The following is a 12472-nucleotide window of genomic DNA, read 5'->3' on the forward strand; positions in this document are numbered from 1 at the left end:
AAATAAAGCATCAAGGTAATGAAGCTGAAAATAATTGCCAAGAGAGGAGAAACAGGCCAAACCAGGTTGGGGTGGAGTATGAAAGACCTTAGGAAGACATATGTTTGAAGGGTCAGATGGTAAAGAATCTGCCTGCAATGCAGGAAAAGAAAGTGAAGTCGCTCAGTCGTGTCTGACTTTTTGCAACCCTGTGGACTGTAACCTACTAGACTCCGCCATCCATAGGATTCTCCAGGCAAGAATACTGGAGTGGGTTGCCATTTCCTTCTCCAGAGGATCTTCCTGACCCAGGGATCAAACCCGGGTCTCCCGTATTATGGGCAGATGCTTTACCCTCTGAGCCACTAGCAACGCAGGAAACCCATGTTCAGTTCCTGGGTCAGGAAGATCCCCTGGAGGAGGACATGGCAACCCACTACAGTGTTCTAGCCTGGAGAATTCCATCGACAGAAAAGCCTGGCGAGATCCAGTCCATGGGGTTGAAAAGAGTCGGACATGACTGAGCAACTTTCTTGAAAGGCAGATGGGCACTTGCCAGGTGGAGATGGGGAGGGAGGCCCTTCCGGCGGAGGAACTGCATCCTCAAAGATGCAGGAGAGGGAAAGTGCGAGCGTAGCCAGGACGCTGAGAGTGTTGGGCAAAAACGGGCACAGAGGAGTAAGGAGAAACCGCTGGAGCAGGAAGTGGGTCCACTTTGCAGAGGGCTCTGAGTGCCAGACTGAGGAACGTGGGATTCCTCAGAGGGCCCTGCAGAGGCCTTGACCGGCAGCGGCATGACACACGCAGCCACGCGCTGCTGGCAGCTCGGAGAAAGGAGTGAGGCAATGCGGAGGACGGCGGAGGCGCGGGGAAGCGGCCAGACGCGGCCGTGCTGGCTCAGCCAGGCCGTTAAAGTGTCTTATAGTCCTGGCCCCTGATATGTGCAGCTGACCTGAAATTGGTCCCACTGCGTAGATCTTCGTTGGTTCAAGGTTTTTACTGCAAAAACCTGAGCCTCACTGCCCGTATGGGAGCAGAAGGGGTATGGAAGGTGATCCCTTCCTGTGTTCTTGTGTGTAATGATCAGAGCAGTAGCTCCTGCAAGCAATCATAGCCTCTCTCTCCGGAACAGGCTGATGGCGGGAGGGGGTGGTGCCTGCACTCTCTTGGGAGAGATCACAGGTGTGGGCTCTGAGAAGGATGAGACCTGGGGATAGCCCAGATAGGGGAGAGAGAGCAGCCAGTCTCCTGATCAGTCAGTCTCCTGGGGTGGGAAGGGACTGGGGAGGAGGGAGCCAGAGGGTCTGTTAACACACCCAGTTGTACCCTCTTCCAGATCTGTGCCCCTGTTCCCGCATGCGTGCGTGGATGTACGATCAGCCATGTCTGACTCTTTTCGACCGCATGGATGGTAGCCGACCAGACTCCTCTGTCCATGGAATTTTCTAGGCAAGAATACTGGAGTGGGTTGCCATTTCCTTCCCCATGGGATCTCCTCCACTCAGAGATCGAACCCGCATCTCTTTCCTCTCCTGCATTGGCAGGTGGACCACCAGGGAAGCCCCTGTCCCTAATAGAGCACTTCTCACTGTGGGCAGGAAGGAACTTTCCTAGCAACAGGCAGAGAGGATTTATTGGTTGTAATTATTATTATTTTAAAAAATTAAAATAACTACCGTCTAGTTCACAAATTTGAAATCCACTCACATTTCTTCCACTCTCCAGTGTCTCCTTTTCCTTTCTAGTTCAGGATCCAAATCCAAGATCATACATGTAATAAATTAAACAACAACAACAACTGTATTTCTCTTCCTAGATTGTAAGCTCTGAGAGATCAGAGGTGGTATTTCCCACAAGTCCTAGTGCTTACTAAGCACGAAATAAAAGGATCAGGGTCAGACGCCACAGTATAAGGAGGGGAAGTCTTCTGGGTGACAGCAATGGCCGAGTGTACTGTTTGTCCCCCTCTGTATCCCTCTGTGACTTCTGTGAGTGTGACTGACGGCCCACTTCCTGCGGGGTCTTCACTGGTGGGCCGCCTTCTCTGTACTTCCTTCCCTTCCCTGGCTGCCTCTATCTCCCACTTCTCCCACAGGGCATGTTAGCATGTCATCAATACACAATTATGGAGGATTTCGGTTTGCCAGAGTTTGTGCTTGGCATGGGGATGCGGTGGTGAATAATGCTAGTGATTGAAATAAACGACTCCCCAGCCCCTACAAGGGCCTCAGGATCTCTCCATGGCCTCATAGAGTCTGAGACGCTGGAGTAGTCGGCTGGGAACAGGCGGAATTGTCCTTGCTAGTTATGATTTTGTGGCGCCACCTGCTGGCCATATATAAACACATGGACACGGTTATGTGTAAGAGTACACCCAAAGAAATTGTCTACTGGTATTAAAACAGAGAGAGACACACAGAAGTACATACACACTGTGAAATATACACATGTTGGCAAACAGGCAGGCATACATGGAAACAGACACACAATCGTATATGGAAATTCAAGATCTTGCACAGTACCGTGTCCTTGGTAGGAGTCCAATAAGTATTTGCTGGTCTACAAAATAAAGGCCCGATTCTTTAGATCAGCTTTCTTTCAGGCTTATTTTTCACCACCTTTTCAAGCTTATTTGCTAAGAATGCTCCATTGTCACTTGTCCCCTGCCTACATTCCTTCCCTTCCTCCTATTCTTTCGTTTTTAAATTTTAAATTTTTATTGTAGTTGATTTACAATGTTTCAAGTGTACAGCGAAATGATTCAGTTATATACCATCTATATTCTTATTCTTTTCCATTAGAGGTTATTATAAGACCCTGAAAATAGTTCCCTGTGCTATACAGTAGGTCCTTGTTTATAAAAAGAAATGATTTGTTTATTAATGTTTCTGTACTTGGCCATGCTGGGCCTTAGTTGTGGCATGTGGAACATTTAATAGTGGCATGTGGGACTGAATCTGGGTCCCCTGCATTGGGAGTGCGAAGTTCTAGCCACTGGACCACCAGCGAAGTCTCCAGTAGGTCTTTTTGTTCATCCATCTTACATATAATAGTATGTATCTGGTAACTCTGAATTCCAGGTTTATCCCTCCCCCCTTTCCACTTTGATAGCCATACATTTGTTTTCTGTGTCTGTGAGTCTATTTCTGTTTTGTAAATAGGTTTATTTGTCTCATTTTTAAAGTTCCACATATCAGTGATAGCATGTGCCATTTGTCTTTCTGTGTCCTACTTAGCTCACCCAGTGTGACAATCTCTAGGTCCATCCATGGTGCTGCAGACAGCATTATTTCATCCTTTTTTATGGCTGAGTAACATTCTGTTATACATGTGGGTATTTGTGGTATGTGTGTGCCACGTCTTTATCCATTCACCTGTCAATGGACATTTAGGTAACTTCCACGCCTTGGCGATTGTGAACAGTGCTGCTATGAACACTGGGGTGTGTGTGTTGCTATGAACACTGGGGTGCGTGTGTCTTTTTGAGTTAGAGTTTTCTCTGGATATGTGCCCAGATCGTATGGTGATTGCATCATCCTGTCAATTCCTTAAAACCAAATTCAAATGCCATATTCTCCCTTATCTCTCCAGTGAAGGTAATGACTTCCTTTTCTGAATTTTCATAACTTTATGATATTTATCACTTTACTAATTTGCATTTTAGCTATTTGAGGAATGTGCTTGCTCTTTCCAGTCTGTGAGCTCCTCAAGGGTCGGATTTCTATTTGATTCGTGTTCATGTTCCCCCATAGTACCTGGCACATTGCTTTGCACAAAATAAGGGCTTAGCAAGTATTTGCTGAATGAATGAATAAATGATACAGTCACAGACACAGTGAAAAAGATAATACACAGAAATGCGCATCTACTTACAGACATTTCTCTCTCCTGGCAAAAATGACACACATCTACATAACAGCATAGAAACTCACATATCTGTGACTAAAGCTGTGAATAGACACCTCCCCTAAGTTAAGCAGTTTATCTTTTCTGTTTTTATTTATTCAGACCTTCTTCTCACTGACTGACAGCAATAGCCTCTTAACTCATCTCTGTTCCTAGTTCTTCCCATTCTACCACTCCATTGCCCTCAGCCTGTACCTTAATTTAGCATTTACCAAGGTCCTGTGGCAGAGCATTCATGGCCTGGCCAGACTTTACTCATCCAGCTTTTATTCCCAGTGTTCCCAATAGTCTCTTCATGGCCACACCTTAGCCCAAGCCTCCATCATCTCTTGCCTGCTGCTGCTGCTGCTGCTTCTGCTGCTAAGTCGCTTCAGTCATGTCCGACTTTGTGCAACCCCACAAACCGCAGCCCACTAGGCTCCCCTGTCCCTGGGATTCTCCAGGCAAGAGTACTGGAGTGGGTTGCCATTTCCTTCTCCAATGCATGAAAGTGAAAAGTGAAAGTGAAGTCACTCAGTCATGTCCGACTCCTAGCGACCCCATGGACTGCAGCCTACCAGGCTCCTCTATCCATGGGATTTGCCAGGCAAGAGTACCGGAGTGGGTTTATCTCCTTGCTCCCCTTACTGACCTCCTCTAATTCAGTCTATTGTCCTTGTCATTCTCTTGCAATTTCCTTGTTTCTTTCTTACTAATTTCTGCCATTTAAAATTTTTATGTATTTGTCTTTTAAAATCTTTGCCTCTCCCACTGGACTGTAGACTGCATTCACTTCCTATATTCAGAGCTGAGCGCAGTGCCTAATACGTAACAGGTGTGTCAAGAAAAATGAAGGAGAGGGACTTCCCTGGTGGTCCAGTGGCTTGGCTAGGACTCCTCGGTCCCAATGCAGGGGGCCTGGGTTCCATCCCTGTTCAGGGAACTAGATCCCACATGCAGAAACAGAGTTTGCATACCACCACTAAAAGTTTTAATGAAGATCGAAGCTCCCATGTGCTGCAACCAAGACCTAGAGCGGGCAATTAAGTAAATAGACAAATGAAATGTGAAGGAGAACTTACCCTCCTTGCTAGTCAGCAAGTTAGCTTCGTGCTGTTTCACAGGTGCTGGCAAAAGACACAAGACTCCCGGGTCAGATACAAAGGATGTTATTACTTAAAGCAACAGCAGGAGCTAGAGTATCAGCATTTGCACTGGTTCCTCATCCCAGTTCCCATGGGGCAATGTGGAGAAGCCCAGCTGAAACTTGCACATGTCCTGGGTTGCATTACAGAAGAGGCACCCTGAGCTTAGGAAAACAGAATCATTTTCAATGAGGAGTAAGCCTCTTCACCTTTGCCTTGATAACACTGTACAGGAACCTGCCCTTTGCTCTAAAGGGAAGCACTATCTCTGTCTTTCAAGGCTCTTCACTATGCCAGCATCCTTGAAAAGAAAGTAAGAAGCAAAGGGAATTAGTGTCTTATCTTGCAAGACCTGGAGAAACAGGAGGGACACACGGAGAAGCCTTTCATCACCCAGGCTTTCTGCCTGGAGGCTCTTTACAGACAGGCCCAGAGAAAGGGCAACCCCAACAGAGCCTGAAGGTCTCATTTAGTTGAAATGTCAGAGGTTAGAGGTCAGGAAGACTCAGGCAACTGGAATTTGTGGCACAGACAGAGTACTGGAGAGGAGGCAGCTACGCAGATAAGAGCCTCAGCAATTTGCATGCGTTCCCTTGAGTTTTGGCTAAATGCTAAGCTGTGTACATGTAGGGTAAGACTCCTAACAGGCTCTTCCTCTAACTACCAGGAAGCTGTAAGCTGAACAATTTCCAGAGCTTACACTGGGCTACATGTTAGAACTCCAACTAGCCAAATTGGAGAAGAGAGAAGCATTCTTGAATATCTAGGCATTGAGCAGATATCCCAGTGGTAGGCTAACTGGCCCCACTGTCAAAGTACTCTAGAATGGGGTTTTCAACCTTGATACTAGTGACATTTGGGGAGAAGAATAATTCTTCTTTTGGGGGAGTTTTCCTGTGCATTGTAGGATACTGAACATCATTCCTGACCTCTAATCACTAGATGACCCTGGCACCCTCCTGGTTGTAGCAACTAAAAATGTTTTCAGACAGTACTAATATCCTGGGGTTGGGAACTGAGGGAAAACTCTATCTGATATAGAACCACTGCTTTGTGGTTTAATTGCTAGGTTGTGTCCAACTCTTGCGACACCATGAACTATATGTATCTCACCAGGCTCCTCTGTTCATGGAATTCTCCAGGCAAGAATACTGGAGTGGGTTGCCATTTCCTTCTCTGGGGGATCTTCCCAACCCAGGGATTGAACTCAGGTCTCTTGCACTGCAGGCAGATTCTTTACCATCTGAGCTAGCAGGGAAGCTGACACAGAACCACTGCTTTAGACTCACCCTAAAAAAAGCACCAGAACAGGACTTGAAAGCATTTACTGTATCTATAAGTAACTCAACTACCTGACCTCCCCAGCTCCCATCTCAACATTCTTCAAAGAAAGGCAACAAAATTCAGACACTCAACAATTTAACATTTACAATGTCCAGCAGGATCCAAATTATTAGGCATACTAAACAGTAGAAGAAGATGACCCATAACCAGGATAAAATCAATTCTGAAAACCAAAACCATAAATGACAGAGATTATTGAATTAACATACAAGAACTTTATAAGAGCTATTACAAAGATATTCAGGAAAGCAACTATACTCCAATTAAAAAAAAAAAAGATGTTCAGGCATTTACAGGAAGCAAGAAAATAATGAGAAGAGAAATTTAAAAAAAAGAACCAAACTATTATTTTTTTCTAAAACTGAAAAATACAATATCTAGAGTGAAAAATGCACTGAATAGGCTCCAGAGAACACTGATTAGGGATTGTAGAAGAAAATACTTATGAATGTGCGAACATTGCAACTGGAGCTTCTAGACTCAGTGACCTATGGGACAATATCGTCTGTTCAATAAACATGTAATTAGAGTTCCAGAAAGAGAGAAAAGACTGAATATAGTAGAACTGGAAAAAAAAACAGTGTCTGGAAAATTTCCAAATTTGATAAAGGTATACAGTCAACAAAGACTCTCAACAAACCCCAAACTGGATAAATACAAAGAAAACCACACCAAGTCTATCAAACTGTTAAACTTTAATAATGAAGACAAAAATCGTAAAAGCATCAGAAGAAAACATACATACATTACATCAGAAGAAAACATAAATTACAAACAGAAAACAAACGTGAGAATCAACACTGAATTTTCTCCTCAGAAACAACAAAACCCAGAAGATAGGAGAATGGTATTTTTTAAATTCTCTAAGAAAAGTGTCAACCTAGAATTCTGTATCCTGCAGAAGGTATCCTTCAAAATGAAAGTGAAATAAAGGTACTTAAAAACAAAGGATGAAGAAACTTAACAGTGGTAAAATGCACTATATGAAATGCTAAAGAAAATCCTTCAAAATGAAGGAAAATGATACCAGAAGGAGAAGTTAGTTAACACAAAGCAATGAATTACCAAAGCTGACAAAAGAGGAAATTAAAAAATCTGAGTAGCTCTATAGCTATTACAGAAGTTGTATATATAATTAGAAACCATTCCCCAAAGGAAACTCCGAAACACCAGGCTTCTCTGTTGAACATTTAACACACACACACACACACACACACAATATGTCACGAAACTTTTGGAAAATAGAAGAGGAAACATTATCTCATTTATTAAAGGAGAGGTTTGCAAGTATTTTAGGCTGTTTTAGGTGGCTACTGCTGTTCTTCCTTTTCCTTCTCCTCCAACCCCATCTTCACAATCTTTCCAGTTGGAAAAGCCATTCTTAGCTTGCAGGCCAGAAGACAACTGGCCGAAGGCCCCTGTTTGCCACCCACAGAGCTAACGCATTAGCCCTCCCAGGTGGCTCAGTGGTAGAGAATCTGCCAGGAATGCAGGAGATGAGGGTTTGATCGCTGGGTCGGGAAGGTCCCCTGGAGAAGGAAATGGCAACCTGTTCCAGTATTCTTGTCTGGGAAATCCCATGGACAGAGAAACCTGGCAGACTACAGTCCATGGGGTCGCAAAGGGTCACACATGACTGAGCACGTGCTCATGGGCTAACGCGTTAGTCAGCCACGAAGGTTTCACTAAGGATTTTTGTGAAGCAGTTGAGAAGAGGGATGTATCGCACACCAAACAGCAACCGCCTAGTCATGCTCATATCAGACATCAAATTTTCAAATATTTGAGGGTTTTCCAGTTATCTTCTGTTGTTAATTTCCAATTTAACGCCATTTTGGTCAGAGAGCATCCAAATTGTTGAGCTTTGCTTCTGTGCTCCACGAATAGTCTGACTTCTGTTTCATAAGTACCTGAAAAAAATGTGGATTCTGCCCTTGCTGGGTGGGGTGTGCTATACGTTCCATTAGGTCAAGTTCATTGATAGTGATGCTTAGGTCTTTTATATTCTTAATGATTTTCTACCTGCTTTTTAATAACTTTTTTATAGGCTCCAACTATAATTGTGAATGTACCTACTTCTTCCAGTTCTATCAGTTTTTTCGTCATGTATTTGTTAAGGGCTTAAAAATTTAGGATTATTATATCTTCTTGGTGAACTGATTCATTTATCATTAAATACATCTTTCTCTATATTGGTAATATTTATTGTATTGAAATTTACTTTGCCTGGTATTAATGTAACCACAACCTGTTTTGTTGATTATTGTTTGCATGGTGTATCATTTACCGTTCTTTTCCTTTTAACCGATGTACATCTTTTTATTTAAAATAAATTTCTTGTAGACAGCATATAATTAGATCTTGCTATGTTATCCAGTATGATCTATCTTTTAATATTGTTTAGATCGTTAAATGGATCAAACTCTGACATTTAGCTAGATGTTTTCTATTTATGTTATCTGTTCAACTTTTCCTCTTTTTCTGCTGGTTTTTGATTGAGAACTTCTTTTTTTTTTCTTCTTGTATCCACTATGGCATCTTTATTTACATCTTAAAAATGGTTTAAATTGTACATATTTAATTAATCATAATTCTAGATTGCCCTAGCATTTAAAATATACATTGCAATTAATCACAAAATATCTCCATGTAATATTATCCTTCTTCATCTAGAATGAAAGAACCTTACAATGTTACCACGCCATTTTTTTCCCCTTCCAACTTTTAGGCTATTAGCAACTGTTTTATGTTATGCTAAAACCCCACAATGCTACTATTTTTGACTTAGTCAATCATCTTTTACAATGATTCACATACACACAAAAAAAACCTTTTATATTTACTTCAATTTTGACTTGTCCTGGAGATCTTAGTGTTCTGTGTGGATCCCAGTTTCAGTCTGGTGTCTCTCTCCTTGGAGAACTTACTTTCACATTTCTTATAAAAGAGACCTACTGATATTTGATTCTCTCAGCTTCTGTTTGTCTGAAAAGCTTTTATTTCTCCATTTTTGAACACTATTTCACTGTGTACAGATTTTGAGGAATGAGAGTTTGTTTTTGTTTTTGTTTTTTTCCTTTCAGCATTTGAAACAAACCTCCTGGCTCGCCTGGTCTCTGATGAGACTGCTGCTGTGGTTCTCACTTTCTTTTCTGTTTGTAAAGCTGCCTCTCCTCAGTGGCCTCTCCCGGCAGTGTCAGCCTCCTCTCGACTGTCCCGAGTGATCACACACATCCCGCCACTTAACCTAGAGCCTGCCTCCTTGGAGCACAGCTGCACAGTTGGATCCCCATCCTTTGTTACTTGAGCATATGTTGTTGTTGCCCTTGGTGGTCTGACTCCTGCTACCCCCATTCAGGCAGCTTCTAGAGTGTTCCATTCTGTCACACATGCACAGAATAATGTGCCCTTGGCCTCAGGTGGACCCCGCGATGGGATCTGAGGGGTGTCTGCCCACCGCACTCCAGCCAGGGTTGCTCAATGGGTTTCTTACCTTCTCTTTTAGTCCTTCATGTGTGTTCTCGCTCCATCCTAACTTTGTCACCTTCAAATAAACAGGACATTAACTTTGATGTTTTCCGTGTTTTTTTTTTTTTTTACCGGAGAAACGGCTGTATATGTTTCAACCTTGCAGAGCTGTTTTCTTTTACTCTGATTTATTTTATCTTTATTAATTTAAGATCCTTCCCATGTATCTAGCCTATCTATTTGGGCTTCCCTGTGGCTCAGAGGATAAAGCGTCTGCCTGCAACGCAGGAGACCTGGGTTCAATCCCTGGATCAGGAAGATCCCCTGGAGAAGGAAATGGCACCCCACTCCAGTATTCTTGCCTGGAGAATCCCATGGACAGAGGAGCCTGGTGGGCTACAGTCCACGGGGTCACAAAGAGTCAGACACGACTGAGCGATTTCACACACACACACACACACAGCCTATCTATTTACAGTGAGTATCTCCTGGAGAGGCTCCTGTGGTAAGAATTGTAGGTCATAAGGATGGAATATTATGGGCCTCCTTCGAGGAAGAGTGAAGGAAAATTGGGGACCAATGGTTAGGACCAAAACAGATGAAGAAGATGGAGGATGATGCTGAGGGCTTGGGGCTGACTGCTCTTGCGGTGGAGTGGGGACTCACCCTGAGGTAGGAAAGGCCTGAGGTGCAGGGTACTGCTTTGGGGTTGTGCCCCAAGGATGCTGTAAGGTGGCATCAGTGGGTAGTATTCTGTGTCCTTCAGCTTTGCCCTGAGGGACCATTTAAAAAGTTATGAAAGAGAGGAGACTGCAATGAAATGGAAAGAATCAGGCCACCTTTTGGAAAAGTAATGAAAAGGGCCATTCATACTGGGGAGACTTTTTCCCACCTCGGTGAGGACTGCAGCATTGGAAGCAAGGCTGACTTGGGTACCTGGGTCCCAGCAGAAAGTGCTACTGTGAGAACAGAAGGAAATCTTCCATTACTTGTGAGCTGCCTGGGATGCTGCCTGTTCACCGGAAAGCCGCATTTTGACGGAGGACATTCAGAGATGTTCCTGTATCCTTAGGGGAACTCTACTGGCCAGGACAACTTCAGAATCCCCATACAGAAGGGATTAGGGGCCTGAGTGGAGAGTGGCAACTGGTGTGCTTTGTGAATGCACTGTGTGTGTTGAGCTGGTGTGTGTGTTTATATGGCATGCTTTTGGGGGCACTGCCGCTGTCCCTCATCCAATTGCAATAATGAAAATAAAACATGTTACGTGGAAATAAAAGAAAACAAGTACAAAACTAATACAGGTATTACTGGTAATTCAATGTACAGGGCAGCTGTGTTCCAGTGAACCAATCATTTCAGGGTTCAATTCTCTCATTACTATTCCATAGGCCACTTTATAGCTGAGGATGAGGAGGTCGACAGTGAAAGCTGTGTAATTAAAGATGCTCCACCTGTTCTCCCTAGGAGGGGGCTTTTTGCTTAGGGTTTTGTTCAGGACTTTGACCATACCATCAATCCCTGGATTGGGAAGATCCCCTGGAGACGAGAATGGCAACCCACTCCAGTATTCTAGCCTGGAGAATCCCATGGACAGAGGAGCCTGGGAGGTCCCCCAATCCACGGAGTTGCAAAGAGTCAGACATGACTGAGAGACTTTCACTTACTTGACCATACCGTGTACAGAAATGGGATGGAAGGGGTCGATTTTAATCAGAACTCACTCACCATTATGTAGAGCATAGCTATCACGTGCACGTGTCTGTGTGTGTGAAACTGGGATGACCCCCTCTGGACAGTGAAGCCTCAAATGATGAGAAATTTTCATATGGAAGTCCCTGAATCTAAGCTTTGTTTGTACCACGCCCTCTCCCCTGGACTGGCTGGTTCCTAGGATGAGGGCTGAATTCAAAGTCAAGGAGAAGGAGGCTGAGCCCAGCCAGAGGCAGGCGGGGCTGGTGGCCCTAATGCAGATGGAGAAAAGGGCGATTCAGCGCAAGGCTCACATGGTCTCCGTTTTCTTACGTCTTCTTGCTCCACTCCTGAAACAGCAAGGAAAGCTGGGGCTGATTTCTTTGAGGCTGGGGGCTGGGCTGAAAGCTAGGGCTGGGGGCTGAGGGGGTGGAAGGTGGGTAGCTGCTGGCCTCCCAAGGGAGTGGAGGCTTTACCGCCTGCAGGCTAAGTGCTTCTTCTCAATGCATTTCTTCCCTTTCAGCACCAGATGGCACCATGTCCCTTCAAACAGAACCAGAGCCCCCCTCATCGTGACAGAAAATTACTTATTTTGAAGACATCCAGCTGCTGGCATTATTTAGGGGAGGGTCTTGGCGCCCTGGCTACCAGGGAGCTATCTGTTCAATCAGACTTTACTGAGCGCTTTCTATGTGCCCAGCCCTGTTGAGTGGGGTGGAAAGAGAGGGTGCAGCAGTGAGCAGGATCCTGCAAGATCCACTAAGGCTGCTCTTTCCACAGCTCTTACAGCCTAATACGGGAGACAGAAATTAGACAAAGCATTATAAAATAATGAACTCATTTCAGTTGTCCAATGAACTAATTTCAAAAATATTAGCAGTGATAGATATAAAATGTTTTTGAGACCCTAGTAAAAGGAAGAATTGATTTCCTCTGGGCTGTCAGGAAAGGCAGCTCTA

Source organism: Capricornis sumatraensis, chromosome 1 (genome assembly GCF_032405125.1).
Source record: "Capricornis sumatraensis isolate serow.1 chromosome 1, serow.2, whole genome shotgun sequence".
Classification (NCBI taxonomy): domain Eukaryota; kingdom Metazoa; phylum Chordata; class Mammalia; order Artiodactyla; family Bovidae; genus Capricornis; species Capricornis sumatraensis.